The 18,298-nt window shown below is 42.2% G+C and overlaps 1 long non-coding RNA gene across 1 annotated transcript in view; it reads right to left on the reverse strand.

Annotated features, from left to right (window-relative positions):
* The window catches only part of LOC150044084 (uncharacterized), a 93,563-nt gene that overhangs the window by 41,779 nt on the left and 33,486 nt on the right, over positions 1 to 18,298 (reverse strand). The window contains exon 2 of the long non-coding RNA XR_016533187.1: positions 9,160 to 9,223. This is a non-coding gene — a long non-coding RNA (uncharacterized LOC150044084). The remainder of the gene's footprint in view (positions 1 to 9,159; positions 9,224 to 18,298) is intronic.

Raw genomic sequence — 18,298 nt, forward strand, 5'->3', positions numbered from 1 at the left:
TGGCCTAGTGGTAGAGTGCTTTGCCTAGCATGCACGAAGACCCGGGTTCGATTCCTTGGTACCACATACACAGAAAAAGCCAGAAGTGGTGCTGAGGCTCAAGTGGTAGAGCTCTAGCCTTGAGAAAGCCCAAGGACAGTGCTCAGGGCCCTGAGCTCAAGCCCAGGACTGGAAAACAAAATAAAATAAAATGGGTGACAATTTTTGTTTGATCATCATGGAAATGGAAATAATCTAGGGAAATGAGAATAAACAAATGGTAGAAAAAAATTATTTTTGATAATAAATTATAGGTTTTAAGAACTGAACCACCAGCCTAGAAAGCAGGCAAAAAGGGGGTCAGATATTTCTAAACTTCTAAATGTGATGTAACAGAAATTGTCACATATTAAGACCCAGTTCACCAGTGAGTGCTGATAACAATGCCTGTGATCCTGAGCTACTGAGAAGGCTGAGATCTGAGGATCTCAGTTCAAAGCCAGCCTGGGTGAAAGTCTATGAGACTCTTATCCCAATAAACCACCAGAAAGCCAGATGGGAGAGAGTCATGAAAGGAGCGACACTGACCAAGATGCATGGTATGCAACTGACATGTGAAACTGAAACCCTTTTATACACAAATGAAAAATAACAAATGTTCATAGAGTAAATTAAAGCAGAGTATCAGCGGCTCATGTCTATAATCCTACTCAGAAGGCTGAGATCTGAGGACTGAAGTTCAAAGCCAGCCTGGGCAGGAAAGCTAAAATACTCTTATCTCCAATTAACTACTGAAAAGCAGGAAATGGCACTGTGGCTCAAAGTGGTAGAGCATTATCCCTGAAAAAAAAAAAGCCCAGCGACAGCACCTAGGCCTTGAGTTTAAGCCTCAGGACTGGCAGGGAAAAAAAAAAAGTAAATTAAGACACTGTTTAAAACATATTTCCTAAAGTAAATCTTCAATAAGTACCAGCTAGTAAAAGCTACCAAGATTCATTTTTATTCTGTTTGTGCATGGATTATTTCAACAGGATGGTGGGGTTACAGAGCCTGTCACTGCTTCTATAGTTAGTAACTAATATTCCCACACTTCAAAATTACTTAATCAAGCCTTCAAATTGTCTCAGAATTTTCAGCTAACCTACCTTAAACAGGTCAACCACTTCCTCTACTTAAGTCAAGAAGGTTCGCTTTCACATACTAATTGCATTACGAATGCTGCATTATTATGCAGCTAAAGGGACCAGCAGACCGGGAAACTGATTAAAAGGTTCAAGTGGAGCTGGGCCAGTGGACCAGTACAGCATTTAAATAAGCCACAGTTACAATGCATGTGTCTGAATGTCATTGAGAAATCATGTATCTGCTTGCTAGCAGTATAAAGATTTGCAAAGATCTCTGTCCTATTTGCAAAGTTGTACAGGGAGGAAAGAGAACCTTGCCTGACAACAACAGATCTCCAAAAGTAGATAAGAATGAAAAAGTATACAGAGGTCAGAGCAGGGCACCATGTGAGTTTTCTCACGTGGATGCTAGATCTAAAATAAAAGCATGTGAGACCATAAAGGACCTAAATACACAAAAGGGTGGTGCACGCAGAGGAAAAGCCCGGTGATCTAGCGCCTCTCAACAACTGAACAAAATGCATACACGCATACCAGGACATGGGACAGGTGTCGGGGAGGGAGGGAGGGGAGTAGCTGCCATCAGCCTATCATCAATGTGGGGAGGGATGGGATGGAGGAAAGATAGCAGGGGGGACATGAGATTATACTCATAGCCTGACTTGTAGAATTGAAATCCCTTTGTACAATTACTTAATACAAATAATACAAAATAAAATATAATTTGAATCAGTGTATTAGAAAATCAGAGCAACTCGGGAGGCTGAGATCTGAGGACCCCGTTTGAAGCCAGCTGGGACAGACAAGTATAAGATTCTTCTCTCCAATTAACTAACAAAAGGCTGGACATGGAGATATAGCTCAAGTGGTAAAGCCACAGAGCGGTAAGAACACAGAGAGCCCTGAGTTCAAGCCCTAGCACTGACAAAGCAATTTGAAAGGCCAACCAACTCAGCAGATTAATGGCAGACATTTGTTATACGATGTTGCTGCATTGGCCTGCTCTTCTCATTAGCACAGGGAGAGGCAATGCCCCCACATTAAATAGACTCGGTGAGCCAGACACCAGCAAGCATGTGCTGGCTAATGACAAAGAAAACCACAGACCCTTTGAGGCCAATTTCCATCCAGTGGTAAGAATGGAAGCAACAGCTCCAAATAACCAAGAAGCTCCTCTGACTGTACATTATTTTGTGGCAGAGGGATGCCAAGGATTAATCACACAGCCTAAACAAGGCACTTAGGAACGGCTAACTCTAAATAGGCACAAGTCCAAATACGTGAACATACCTAATTCGCGTTCCACTGTTCTCGGAATCAGTTGGTCTCCATGTGAGCCAGAATGGCAGAAGGAAGGCAATAAGAGAAGCCCAAACTGGAAACTAGGTAAGTAGTCTTCTAGATGATATAAAAATGTTAAGCTTTCTCCCTCGTCTTATTTCATTCTTTTCTTTCCACTCTACCCCATCCTAATGCTTTTCTCCTCTCCAGAACCCCTGCTACAACACCCTCTAGAGCTGCTTGGCCCCTTTGCTCATGCGCTGACATCCACTATACCTATGTTATGTTTTGGTTTCAGAATGCCACATGACCTGCTAATGAGCAGCGCCCACAGACATCTTCCACCTCTTCTCACTTCTGGTCCCAGCTGTAGGACTCATGGTACCCTAGATCCTTCACCTCATCCTCTGCTGCCTTTTTTTTTGGAGGGGGAGGATTTGCTAGTGCTGGGGCTTGAGCTTAATTAAGTGCCTCAACACTTCCTGGAGCTTCTTTTGATAAAGGCTGGTGCTCTACCACTTGAGCACAGCTCCCCTTCAGTGCTTTTTTCTTTTGGTAGTCTAGTGACAATAAGTCTCCCTGGGCTGGCTTCAAACTGCGATCCTTGGATCTCAGACTCCCGAGTAGCTCAGATTACATGCCTTCTAAGAAACCTTGTATTCAACTTTCTTTCCTGTCATCTCTCCAATCACATTTCAGTATCTCCCTAAAAAAACAGCAACTGACCACTGCAGACTTCATTACACTAACCCACGAGCCCTGGCTCCACAGGCCACTGAGATGTGGAGAGAGACTTCTGGAGAGCCACAAATGCGGACAGAACAACAAGTGCTCCAACCTCTGCGCTACTAATTATTAGTCCTGCTGTCATATGTAGTTGGGTATTGTGTTAGTTAATTCAGTAGATAGCTGGCATCTGAGGGTGCAGGGTTCCAAAGAGAAACCCACGAAGTGATCAGGCCACAATAGCATTTTATTGTGGAAGCTAGATTCATTTTTTTCCCCATAAAGCTGCCCAACTTCCGCTAAAGACAGCAAATCCCACATTTTCATTTTATCACTTAAATTAAGCGCGTGATGTGCCCTTTTGGCTTGAGAAGATTACCATAATTTATACCTTGCTTTGGGGGCACCATATGCTTTCACAAAATTATGGACAGGTAAATACTCTGATCTCACAATTTAAACACAGCTGATGATAATGCAAAACCTGCTGAGAGCTTCTCTATGTCTGCTGAGCTGTGTAATGGGCACATGGAAAATCATTTTATTTATTTTTGAAGTTTCTTTGGATTTTTTTTTACTGCATTGGTCATAACTGCATGTAATCTGAAAATAAAGTAGGCTTATGGCACTTGATTACAAGAATCCTGTGTATATATAATTTTGATAGGTTTTGTTTTTAATTGTTGTTTTTTGGTGCCAGTACTGGGACTTAAATTCAGGGCCTGGACACTGTCCCTTAGCTTTTTCCACTCAAAGCTGCACTCTACCACTTGAGTTATTGCTCTGCTTTTGACTTTGGTTGGTTAACTGGAGATACGAGTCTCTTGGTTTTGTGTCCCCAGGCTGGCTTCAAACCTTGATCCTCAGATCTCAACCTCCCGAGTAGCTGAGATTATAGGTGTGAGCCATCAGTGCCCTGCTGAGCCTATATATTTTATCTTATCCACCTATGGGATCAAAACCATCTTTCTTCCCACAGGCTTTTCTGCAATATGAATTTGTCACTCCCTCCACTTGGAGTTTTGTTCCCTTCTCCTCAAGTCTAGGCTAGGATTTAACTTGGTTGTAAGCAACTGAGCATTAAATTAGTAACAATGAGTGCTTCCAAGGCTGGACCAGGAAAAACCATGAAGGTTCTGGGACTAGATTGGGGTCAGAGAGAAGGAGGGAGGGAGAGAAGAAAGGAGAGAAGGAAGGAGAGAAGGAGGGAGGGAAGCAGACAGAGGGGGAGAGAGAGGGAGAGAGAGGGAGAGAGAGGGAGAGAGAGGGAGAGAGAGGGAGAGAGGGAGAGAAGGAAAAATACTGGCAATGAGCTGTTACTTCTAGCTAAGTTATTTTGTAAGCAAAATGTCCAAAGGGCCAAATACTGTTGTTGTTGTTTTTTAAACATGCATTATATATTTGCAGATAGAAAGGAGCTAAAGAAGAAAGTACTTGTTTTGGAGCAGAATTTAGAAGAAATGTGAGAGTCAGCAATTGCTAGGTTCCAAAATAAAACTTTCTCATCCACAATTACTCCCAGCAGCGAGTGCTGGAAGTAACAGAAGGTTTGAGGGCAGAGATCAAACACAGGGAAGGGAAGGGGCATCTGGTCTCAAGGTAGAGATGAGGCCACAGGTGCTACTTTTAAACCCTGCACTTGCCATTTGACTGGCTGTGGTTTTTCCATCCTGACTGCCCCAGTGCCTTTGCACGTGTCTACCACATGGTCCCCCTGGGGTTCTGTCCCCAGCCTGAGTACCTCCTTGTTAAGCCACTCCCTCAATTCTATTGCTTTGGAGATCTCACCCTGTTACACCTTTGCCCCACTTCAACCACAGCCAACAGCTAAGTACACTTGAGAGAGACTCCGTTTCAAACCATGGCTAGGCCGGGTGGTACATACTTCTTCTCCCAGCTACTAGGGAAACACCGTGGTTGGGTGTGGTGACAGGGGCCTGTCATCCCCGGTGACGAGGAGAAGCACAACGAGGTGGATAGGAGGATCGCAGCCAAAGCCTGCCCAGGCCAAAAGCCAGAGCGCACGAGGAAAACCACCCGTGGAAAAAGGAGGCTGGAGGTGGGCCTCAAGAGGACGAGGTCCTGCCTTGACCACACCTGTAATCCCAGGGACAGGGGAGAGAAACCGAGGCAGGAAGACAACAGTCCCAGGACAGCCTTGGGCAGGGGTACAAGGTTGTATCTGAAAAGTAAACTAAAGCAAAAAGGGTGAGGATCACAGCTCAAGCAACACGGTACTTCTAGAAAGCACACGGCCCTGAGTGCAAACCCAGAGCTAAAATTGGAAAAAAAAAAAATCATTAGGAAACCAGACCCAAGAACTCACCAGACAAACAAAACCAAGCAGTGAGGCAGCCCATCTCCAGAGCCGTATGCAGAGCGGCTGCGGCTGCGGAGCACTGACCAGCACGGCTCTTGGGTTGAAGAGCCCTCACAAATCACAGTGCGGCCAGCAATCCACTCCCCATCACCCCCTCTGCCGACTCCGAACCTGCCTTCGGCTCAGTATGGTCTCCTGCTTCACTGCCCACTTCCTTCACTCGACAGCTCCTGGACAGGGTGCGTTTATCACGCCATTACCTGACCACCCTTAGTAACTCTGAAGTTATATATGGCTGTCTTGTGTGTGTGTGTGTGTGTTTACTGCTAGAGACTTGCACATGCCAAATAAGCACTAGATTACCACTGGAGCTGCATCCCCAGTCCTTTTTATATTTGGTTTGCACACAGGGTCTCCCTACTATTGTCTGTGCCTAAGTTGCACTCACACTTTAAATTCCCCTGTGTCCACCTGAGTAGCTGGGATTATAGGCAATGCCAGGCTCTACAAGGCCTCCTTAAATCCTGTGGCTGGCTTTAACCCTTTCCCAGCCTTCTGCAACCTGTATGCCATTCTGTGAAGTGCGATTGTGTTATAGCTATTAGTTATTAGGATTGGTGTGTAATAAAGAACTTGTGATTGCCAGAGTAAGGACTTGCAAGGGAAATCAAGAGTAGTGAGTGAGGAAAAAGCTGGTAAAATGCTTTACTTCATGAATTTGTTATTCAATACATTCTGAAATTGTCAAAAGACACAGACAGATCTGTGTTACTGTCACAGCTTATTCACAATGGAAGGTCCTCAAAATGTTGATGCTTCTAGAAAGTAACTTCCTCCATGCCCCCTGGTCGTTGTTCCAACCATTCACCTCAGGCCGTGCATCTCAGTCCAGATGCTTCCTCTAGGAACCCTGCAGCAGCAACACTGCAAAGCCACAGACCTAGCTATCCACTTCCAAGGAAAAGGGAATTCCCCATGTTTCCTAAGCCAGACTTACAACCTTACCTCCTGCTTCCTGCCATGGGTACCTTCTTTCTTGAGAAGAAAGAAGCCATTCTAGATTAGGTGAACCTTATGCTCTGCATACACATCTGTCCACATGCACAACACACACACACACACACACACACACACACACACACACTCTCCCCCTCCCATACCCCCTGCAGTGGGAGCTGCCCTCAAGACTCGGGAGCCCCCACCTTCCAGTGTGGCGGTGCTCTTGACACAGCTAGGTGCCAAGATCAGAAGCCTTCTCCACTTCCTGTCAGCATTTTCCCATTACTTGGGCACAAACTGTTTCATGAAGCTGCAGAGTCCTTAGCTGGTGACGTCCTCGGTGCAGATGACCTGACAGCAGGAAGCCTGCACTTCTCAGGGGCACCCCCATGCTTATCCTATTCAATTCATAAATAAAGACCTCCATCTGGGCCCTTTCTGAAAAATGGCTACTTAGACACCTGCATGTACTCTTCCTCTTTCTTCCCTCCCTCCCTCTCTTCCTTCCTCTCTCTTCCTCCTTCTCATCTCTAAGTCAGCATCTGATGCAGAAAACAGAATATTATTTACCCACAAAAAGTAATGTGTGGGGCTGGGAGTTTGGCCTACTGTAGAGTGCTTGCTTGGAATGCACAACATTCTGGGTTCAATTCCTTGGTACTACATACACTGAAAAAAGCCGGAAGTGGTGCTGTGGCTCAAGCGGTAGAGCGCCGACCTTGAGGAAACCTCAAGAACAGTGCTCAGGCCCTGAGTTCAAGCCCCAGGATTGGCCAAAAAAAAGATAATGTGCTATTGAATACATGCTACGATGTGGATGATCCTTGTAAACTTTATGCTATGTGAGAGAAATCAGAGAGAGCAGACAGCATATGATATAACTTCATTTACAAGCAATGTCTAGATCTAAAGAGACAATGAGTAGATTAGTAGCTATCAGAGAGAAGGAAGAGAGAAATTAGTAGTCGTTGCTAAGGAGTACTTTTATTTTTTTAATGTGAGCTGGTACTGGAGCTTGAACTCAGGGCCTGGGCCTTAGCTTTCTTCACTCACAACTGGAGCTCTACCACTTGAGCCATAGCTCCATTTCTGGGTTTTGCTGGTTAATTGGTGATAAAGAGTCTCAAGGCCTATCCTGCCCAGGCTGGCTTTGAACCTTGATTCTCAAAACTCAGCCTCCTGAGTAGCTGGGATGACAGCTATAAACCACAGACACCGGGCTGCTAATGAGTGCCTTGACAAATGAAAATATTCCACAACTATACTGTGGTAATGCCGCGTATCTTTGTAAATATAATAAAAGCACACTTTCAGTGACTGAATTTTACGGTATGTAAATTAGTTCTCCATGAAGATACAATGTAAACAAATCAAGCCCGGACACTCCTGAGATGAAAAGTAGGAAAAGAACAGATTACAATGCTCTGTGAAGGAGTTTGTAACATCCTGTAAACCATGTAAAGATAGTGAAAGATTCGGAAAATCAAATTGACGTGCTGACATTTATCTTTTAGGAAAAAAAAAAAAAATCCCGATGACAGTGACAAGCACAGCTTAGAAGTCGCTGTATGCAAGGTGAAAAGAGCACACGAGAGACATTTATAAACGTCTCTTAATGGCCCATTTGTAAGAAGATTCATAAAAGGAAAAGAATAAATTTTTAAAAATTAAATGAAGACTTGAGCTAAGACAGGTAAAGAGAGTGCAAAGAGCTGCGATCTGACCTCTAGAAAAGAGGGTTACTTATGGAAGCCTTTTGTAAAAGATCATGAAGACAAAATATTACCAAATGGGTACTTGTTATTCCATAATCCTCACAAATAAAAGGAAATTGTTAAAGGAATCAATTCTGAGAGAACAGAAACTAACTGTCCTATTAAAACTGTAGGGTCTTTTTTAACCTATGAAGAATATAATTAAGAACTATGAAGAATAACTGAATAAAATGCTAGGATTTCCCTCAGTGTATATCAGAAAACAGTAGTATGAGCTCTATATTTTTTATTATGAAAAACTTAATGGAAACCAGGCATTGGTGGCTTGCCCCTGAAGTCCTAGCTATTCAGCAAGCTGAGATCTGAGGTTCGTGGTTCAAAGACAGAAAAAACTGCAAAAAAGCCAGAATGGAGGTGTAGAGAGGTAGCCTTGAACATAAAAACCAAGCTGGAGTGTGAGGTCCTGAGTTCAAGCCTGATACCAGCACTAAATACCTGAATATATACATACATACAATGGACATTTTCACTTAGAAGTGTCTTAAGGGGGCTGGGAGTTTGGCCTAGTGGTAGAGTGCTTGCTTGCCTTGCATGCACGAAGATCACATTGCTAGGTACCACATACAGAGAAAAAAGCCAGAAGTAGAAGTGGTGCTACGGTTCAAGTGGAAGAGCCCCCGCCTTGAGAAAGTCCAAGGACAGTGCTCAGGCCCCACGTTTAAGTTCCAGAATTGGCGCACGCGTGTGCTCGCACACATATACACATCTTAATTCCATATGTCACCTTTATAACAATAATAAAAATGTTTCATTGTAATAAGTATCGCAGTGCCAGAACCAGACTACTTCTTCTAATCATTCCTATCAGATTACCCTAACATGTAGCTTTGTAAGTATATGTTTCCTGTTAAAATGATCAGAGGAAAAGACATTGGCATTGACTTAAAATTTTCAGAAGCAACTTTTTCAACAGAAAATAGATTTAAATGGACAACTTAAATATAAAATATCTCACCTTAGGCTTCTAGACAAACCACCAAGAAACATCTACAGCAGAAGTCCCAGGTTAGGCAAGTTCCCTTGAAATGAAGAAGGAAAAAGAGTCAAAGTCAATACAACTCAATCTCAGTAGAGGTCTAATTCTTTCAGTAGGAAACCCTGCTTATTTGTCCCTTAAATTTTTGTGTTTAAGTCATTCTCTGGGAGTCAAGGACTGATCATTTCTGCTAGGCTGGGTGTCAGTGGCTCATCTGTGTAATTCTAGTTACTTGGGAAGCTGAGACTGTTGGGATCACAGTTCAAGACTAGCCTGGGAAGGCATTTTCTCCAGGATGAATTGGGTGTGATGGAATGCAAATTGTTACCCTAGGCTCTGGGATCTGGCCCAGACAGACACACACACACACCCAGGAAAGGAAGCCAGATCCTATCTCAAAAATAACAAGCAAATGTCAGGGCTGGAGGTGTGGCTCGGTGCTAGGAAGAAAATACTTGCTTTAAAGCAGAATTTAAAAGAATATAAATGAATTACCACAAATGAAAACTAGAACAATGAAGCATTAAACTAGGCTGGTGATAGCTCAAGTGATAGAGCATCTGACTAGAGAACACAAAGCCCTGAGTTCAAATACCCGTATCACACAAAAATTTCAGATAAATATAATAATCTACAATTGACAAATATATGTGTACACATGTACATCCCCACACACACAGTATATATTAACTTTTCGGCAAAGAAAAATCTGACATTCCTATACAACAATATGGAATATAGGTAAAGCAAAAACCAAATGAGAATATAAAGTATAAACCAGAAATGACCACTGAAACTAAATCACTGTGATTAATTAGAACCATATGTTGTTGTCTCAAGTTTGCTACTTGAACTTTAGCTATATTAAAATGTATTCACATATAGTTAGACCAAAGGAAGATACCCTAGGGAAGAAGCCCAAAGGTGTAACTTCTCTGAACATTTAAAGTACTATTTATTGAAACAAATTCCAGGAAAAAGAAAAAAAAGTAGTATTAAATTGTGCATAATTTATAGTAAAATTTAATAAAGTACATAATTTATACTAAGAGCCATTAAAATGTTCTTAAAAAAAAAATGTCTGTAACAGAGTCTCAGACATCAACGAATTTTCAAGGCCCTGAGAAATGAGGGACAATCTGAAACAAAATGAATAAGACTAAGAATTTTCAGTACTACCTCTTTTCCTTTTCTCTCTCTCTTTTTTTTAAGGGTACTCTATTGCTTGAGCCATGTCCTCAGCGTTCATGCTTTTAGCCAAAACAACAAAACTGAGGCCTGAGGTCTGATGCCATTGTCCCTGCAAGTATGGCCCACCGCCCTATCTATAACTCCCCTTGGCTGGGACAACCCCGAGGCATGTGCTCCATGCCCAGCTTACTGGAGAGATGGTTTTGCTAGCTCATAGCCTGGGCTGACCTGGAACCATGATTGATTCCCTCCAGCCCCACACCCCAGCAATCTCCACATCCTGAGTAGGCAGGATGGCCGAAATGATCCACTGAATCTGACATCACTTTCTTGATTTTAAGAGAATGAAATATCCAAGACAATGCAAATACGACTCACATAAGCAAGCATTACCAACCAAGTCAGTCTTGGTTTCTAAATTCTAGACGTTCAGTAATAAACACCAAAAACCAAATAAGTCAGGGATCAAACTACAGCTAATCCAGCTTGTGGTCTGTTTTTGTCTGGCCCTTAAGAATGCTTTTCACTTTTGAGAGTGTGTGAGTGTGTGTGTGTGGGGGGGGGGGGGGGGGAGATGAACATACATGCCCGAGCTCAAGGCCTGGGCATTGTCCTTGAGCTTCTTTTAGTCAAGGCTAGTACTTTACTACTTGAGCCAAACCTCCATTTCTGGATTTCCTGGAGTAGTTTGTTAGAAAAAAGAACCTCATAGACTTTACTGCCTGTGCTGGCTTCAAACCTCCATCTTCACATCTCAGCCTCCTGCATAGGTAGGTAGAACAGGCATGAGCCACCCATGCCTGCATTTTTCCCTTTTTTATGCCAAGCATTTTTATTTATTTATTTGCTTAAGGCTAGTGCTCTACCACCAGAATCACAGCTCCATAGATTTTGAGTAGTCTGTTGGTGTCAAGAATCTCATTAACTTTCCTGCCAGGGCCGCCTTCAAACCGTAAACCTCAATCTCAGCCTCCCGAGAAGTTAGGATTACAGGCGCGAGCCATTGGTGCGTGGTAACTTTTTACATTTTTTTTAAGGCTTTAAACAAACACATGGAAATGCAGTAGAGGTATTCTCTGACTACAGAGCTTCAAATATTTATTATTTGGACCTTTATAGAAGAAAAAAGTTTGCTGACCTTTGAGCTAAATAATTCATACACTGATGAAACAGGCCTCCAGAGATAAACAAGAGTGCCTCTGCAGCTGAGCACAGAAGCATGGAAGCAAGGGCTGGGACACCGCCCCTCCTGTTATATTACAAAGGAGAGGCCTGAGCCCCAGAGGCTCCAGTTTCTAGGTCTACTATCTCCTGGGTTCAATATACTTTGCATCTCATCACGATGCTACCATTTTAGTGGAGTGATGGAGCAATAAAAGAGGGGCATGGTACAGCAAATGCGCTATCCTCCAACTCTCCACTGAGTCTTTCTTACACTCAGCTAATCAAACACAGAGGAAGTCGCTGAGAATCTTCCTCTTGCATCAGCTTAGCTGCACCAAAGGTCATCCCCGATCTCCCCAACATCCTCCTTTACTACTCATTCACAAGTGTCTAAATTAAGCAAATGACTCTGTTTAGCATTCCTGAGAACTTTGTTTTATGAAACTTTTCTTCTCTCCCAGGGCCAGGCCTTCCCTCCTCATCTATCCAACTTTGTATGTGTGTGACGGTCCTGGGGCTTGAACTCAGGGCCTAAGCACTGTCTTTGTGCTTTCTCAAGGCTAGAGCTCTACCACTTGAGCCACAATGCCATTTTCAGCTTTTTCTGTGTATGTGGTACCAAGGAATTGAACCCAGGGCTTTGTTCTTAGGCAGGCACTCTATCACTAGGCCAAATTCCCCGCCCCTCTATCCAATTTATCTTCCAAGGTTCTCCCACCATACCTTTAAGTTACTTATAGTCCAATAGGAAGCATAGTTCAAATACACAAACATCAAAAACATATCCTGAAAGCTATAATCATCAGTTAAAGTAATTCAGCTGGACGCAGTGGCTCACGCCTGTAATCCAGCTACTCGATCAAGGTACAAAGCCAGCCCAGGCACAAAAGGACCTGAGACTCTTATCTCTAATTAACCTGTACAAAATGGGAAGTGGGGCTTGGCTCAAGGGAAGGGTTGTAGCCTTGAGTTGCAGAGATCAGGGACAACGCCCAGGCCGAGTTCAAGCCCCATGACCCACAAAAAGAAAAAAAAGAAATTCCAGAGAGAAAGATGTCACCTCTGGGCCTGGGGGAATGGTTCAGCAATAGAGCACCTGCCTAGCAAGAGTCAGAACTTGAGTTCAAGCCCCAGTACTGCCAAAAAGAACAACTACAGCAACAAAAGCCTAACAGTCAGGCGTGATGAACACATCTGTAATCCCAGCCACTCAAGAGATGCTAGCTTAGGCACAAAGTCCAAGGCACTCTTTATCTCCAACTAACCAGCAAAAAGCCCAGAGCAGAGATGTGGCTCAAGTGGCAGAGCACTAGCCTTGAGCAAAGAAGCCTAGCAAGAGCTCGAGGCCCTTAGTTCAAGTGCAGTCCTGGCACTCTGGGAACCCCTTTGCCTGAGATGCTGACAGGCAGATGTTGGAATGCTGGCAGCAGATTGGGCGAGGGAACAAAAGGCACGTTAGAAGTCGGCTGCCCTGACTGGCCGAACTCCTAATGTCCTTTTCCTAGTCACATTACTGGATGAGAAGTGACCAAAAGCCACCTATTTAATATGCTAATTGAGGCATCAATATTCAAAAACTGGATGGGCTATTTATGCATACATTTCAAGATGGCTATTGTGAACAAAAATATAACACACCTGGCAAAACCCAGTAAGTGATGTGCACTTAAGACTGATTTTTATTTTGACAACCTTAAGCACACCTAAAGAGCTGAAAGCTTTTATATGTTAACCATTTTGTTTCCATTCTAAGTAACTCATTCTCGAGGGAGAAAAGTTGGTATTTTGTTCATTTTAAATACTAGTTGCTATGTAAAAACTTGCTGTATTAATTATACTGGACTATTCAAACTTTCCTAGTTATTCAGAGTAATAGGAAATAGGTAACTAAGTAAGATTGAGTGTTATAAAATGCAACCATCCAGGCCAGGAGCATAGCCTAGTGATAGAGTGCTCGTCTAACATGCAGGAAAGCTCTGGGTTCGATTCCTTGGTACCACATACACAGGAAAAGCCAGAAGTAGTACTGTTGCACAAATGGCAGAGTGCTAACTCTGAGCAAAAAGTGTCCAAGAATAGTGCCCAGGCCCTGAGTTCAAGCCCTAGGACTGGGAAGGAAGGGAGGAAGGGAGGAAGAAAGGGAAGGAGGGAAGGAGGGAGGAAGGGAAGGAGGAAACCATCAAAAAACTTAAACTAGCCAGATACTAACATGGGCCTATAATCCTGGCTATTCAGGAGGCCAAGATCTGAGGATGGCAGTCAAAAGCCAGCTCAGGTAGGAAAGTATGTGTGACTATTACTGCCAATTAACTACCAAAAAGCCAGAAGTGAAGATATGGCTCAAATGGTAGAGTAGCTAGCCTTGGGCAAAAAATGTCTGGGATAGTGCCCAGGCCCCGAGCTCCAGCCCCAGGACCAGAACATGAACACACACACACACACACACACACACACACACACACACACACACACACACACCCTGTATCACTACAAATACTTGACATAGTCCAGGAGCTCTCAGTAATGAGAAGAGATATCCACAGATGTGTTCCTAAGCCCAAGAGTGTAAGAAGATGCATTGTTCTGTTCTTGTTCATTTGCTATATTTAGACGGCTTTAAATTGAATTATTCCAACATGTACAAAACAACCTTGAATGGGTTCACATTCTTGCTCCTGGCCCTCAGGAAACAAAGGCTGCTATTCAGATAAAAGATGACAGGGAACCGGATGTGACAGGCCAGTAATTTAGTGCATTTTCTGCACATTTAAGTATGTAGGCCTCTATAGCCATTAAGCAAAATTAGTTTCCTGATGTCAGCCCAAAAGCCTCATGGGCTTTTTGTGTCATTAAAAAAAGCTGCCATCCTAATTCTATTTGAATCTGTGTTTTCTCATTAGGAGACTCTCAGTGCATCAGGGGAGAGGTTTTAATTGCACAATTTCAATCAATGTTCAGTGTAGCCCAGAACTATAACATATTCCTTTAGTTCCTTCTGTTCCCGTGACTAAAATGATGTAGGTGTCATTGAGGAAAATAACTATCACACACGGCTCTATCTAAAATGGATCCATTTTAAAATATAAGTATGACTTCAATAGATATTTATACAAATTAAGTGGTACCTATACACAATGGAATTTTACGCAACCATTAGAAAGAATAATATTATGCCATTTGCAGGGAACCAATCATGTTAAGGAAGGTAAGCTGAACTCAGAGAGACCAATGGCACATGCTTTCTCTCCTATGTAGAAACTAGATCTAAAATAACACACCAGGACATGATAAATTATACAGGACTCTAGACATTCACACAGAGTGAGACCAAAGGGGGAAGACTCTTAGGGGAGAAACACAGGTACAAATGCCTATGGATATCATCACATAAAACAATATTTATTTAACATCATCTCCAAGAAATGGAAACGGGTTTATTTTTTCTTTGTTGCTGTTTTTCTTTTTTGTCTTTGTTGTTCATTTCTCTGTCTTTAGGAGGGTAAGAGGGGGCACAGAGATGGGGCAGAGGGGGCACAAATGCATCAGTGATGCCCACTGGACACTGTGTAGAAAATGAATCATCAGCCTGTAAGGGGGCAGAAGGGAGAAATAGGGAGAGAGCGAGGGAAGGGGTGCCACTGTCAAAAGGAAATGTACTCCTTATCTGATTTAGGTAACTGTAACCCCTCTGTACATCACCTTTATAATAATAAAGCATTTAAAAATTTTAAAAACAAGTAAAGTATCTGGGAGAAAAAGACAACTTCCTAACCCACTATACACTGGGACTGCCAGGCCTTTTCTACCTATTAGAGAAATCCTACCTGCTGTTTCCCAGAGACATTCATGTGATTCTTGCCTGATATGCTTTTATTATTAAAAAATCATTAATATTTTTTGGGGTTGGTCAGTCATGGGGCTTGAACTCTGGGCCCTAGGCACTGTCCCTGAGCTCTTTAGCACAAAGAGCCACAGCACCACTTCTGGTTTCCTGGAACTTTCTTGTCTGGGCTGGCTTTGAACTGCGATCCTCGGCTCTCAATCTTCTGAGGCAGGATTATAGCTGTGAACCACCAGCACCCCGCAAGGTATGTGTTCTTAAACACATTTTAACAACGCAGTCTGTGGGAAGCCACTGTCTGTGGAACAATGCAGTGATCAGGGCACTAGTCAATGTCTTGGCGGGGAGACAGGTGTCACTAAGGAGGAACAGCGACTCATTCAAATGGAGAGGAAAAGGCCCAGAGACCAGGAGTCAGTTAATTAGAAATGGCACGCCTAATTACAGATTTTTGCCAGGGGCTTCAGATACTTTCAATTACCTTTAGTTGGGATATTAATTACAAATAGAATACCATGAGATATTCTCTAATCACAGGAATTCAGTGAGTATGTAAAATCATAGATTAAGTTATCTTGAAAATTTAATAATTAAATGTTTAATAATGTAATTTTTTGAGAATCATCAATAAAACACATATCACATTGGAATCAAGTTTAACTCAGAAAGAACATTACTAAAGGGGTGACAGAATTATTAAAATGCCATAAAGAAACAGCACATAGCTGAAAGAAAAATGAGTCTGTGGCTGTAATAACAAGTACTGGGAACTTAAAATGGCGATATAACAATCCTTTCGGATTACTTTCTGTTCAAAAAAATAATAATCTTTCAGTCATGATGCAGGATATTTTAGAGAGCCCTAAGATTAAAATATTAAAAATAACAATAAAGCCAATAAACTTACCTGCTTTCAATCTTGTCCCAGTCATTCAACATTAATCTTCAGAGAAACAATGCTGTGGCACGCACAATGAATCTATAAAACTACCTTCTGCCTTCTTTTATAGACTCCTCATATAATACATATATGCGCACTAACAGTCAAAATTCTAAATTCTAAAAGATCCATAATCCAAACACTTTTGGTCCCTAGCATTTCAGATAAAGAAAACTTGAACTTCAAGTCCTTTGCTAAAGACTATCAGTCTTGAGAAGTCCCTGGGGGAACTCCCTGTCATAGCCCACCCCACACAGTATCTTCTCTTCTAAGGCATCATATCAAAAGGAGACTTCCTATGCCAATATCCCCTCCCTCCCTTCCTTCCTTTCTTTCCTTTTTTGCCAGTCATCAGGACCTGGGCACAGTCTCTGTGCTTCTTTGTGCTCAAGTCTGGCTCTCTACCACTTGAGCCACAGCATCATCTGCAGCTTTTTCTGTGTAGTTTATTGGAGATGAGAGTCTTATGACCTAGTTTACTGGAGATGAGAGAGTCTTATGAACTTTTCTGCCCAGGCTGGCTTCCAATCACAATCCTCAGATCTCAGCTTCCTGAGTAGTTAGGATCCACCAGTGCCCAGCTAATGAATAGACTTTGAATAAGCATAATAAAAAAGTTTAGAGTTGTTTATGATACAAAGAAATTCTGACCCAATAAGGATAACTTACAGCACAAATATAGTTATCTTTGTAAAAGCACAAACATGATTGATTTTTTCTTTCTTTTGAGGTGGGGAGAGTTGGGGTTAATTGACAATCAGCCACCATTGTTAAGCTAGTTATCACCTACCTTTTTGCTTAAAAAAAAAAATTCCTTTAACAAAACCTGATATTTCAGTTGAGCATTTACATACATGCTCCCACTTGTAATCCTAGCTACTCAGGAAGCTGAGATCTAAAGACCACAGTTAGAAGCCAGACCGGGCTGGGTAACTGCTCAAGAAAAGCTCAAGTGGCACTGTGGCTCAAGTGGTAGAGCACTAGTTTTGATTCAAAGAAATTCAAGCCCCAGGAACCATACCAAAAATAAATAAATAAATAAATATAAAAGAAGAAGGAAGGAAAAAAAGAAACTATTATTTCAATCTTTGCCTTGTTTAAGAATGCCTAGAACACCTAGGTGTCATCTAGTACATCACCATCTAATTCAAAAATTGCCTTAGTGGTTCTCTTATACTTGTCTTAATAAAAGGAACTGAGTTTGGACACTTAAAAACCTACACTGTGGTATGGTTTTTTTCTAACACAACAGTGTCAGTAAGACCAGTCACGTTGAGACTGAGAGTGATTACTCTTCCCATTACAGCACAGAACTCATCTATCTATGCCATTGCTTAGATATGAATTTAAAAAGAAAAACTTGTCTGTCATACTTCCAACAACTACAAATGCACTGATTCTGCAGAACAACACTGCCATACAGCCATACAAATTAAGCAAGCAAGCTATTTGTAATTCTTAGTTGACTTGTGAAAAGGCCAACTATGTTTTATAAAACATATTATTTCTTTAGCAAAATACTGAAAAATGAGCTGTCATTCTTTGACATGTAAGGACAATGAAATAGCCCACAGAAATTCTCCCTTCTTATAGTGCAAGGAATTCCCCCCTCTAGGAACCTTACATTTTCAAGCAACTAGGTACACAATCACAAATCATAATTATTTATTAGTTTAAAGTTGGTGGAAAATAACAAACTTTTCCTTTGCTGATACTGTAATGCAGTGTGTGTGTGTGTGTGTGTGTGTGTGTGTGTGTGTGTGTGTGTTCATGTGCTAACACTCTACCTCTTGTATCTTACTTATACTTCCAGCCTTTGAGGTTAATTGGAAGTCAGAGTTACATGGACTTTCCTGTCCTGGTTGGCCTTGAATTGCAATCCTCAAATCTCAGCCTCCTGAGTAGCTAGGATTACAGGCGTGAATATCTAGCTCTCAGCTTGAAACACGATTTTGACTCTTTGACTATCCTTAATTAAGCCA

Source organism: Megascapheus bottae, chromosome 30 (assembly GCF_031878675.1).
Source record: "Megascapheus bottae isolate mThoBot1 chromosome 30, mThoBot2.hap1, whole genome shotgun sequence".
Lineage (NCBI taxonomy): Eukaryota > Metazoa > Chordata > Mammalia > Rodentia > Geomyidae > Megascapheus > Megascapheus bottae.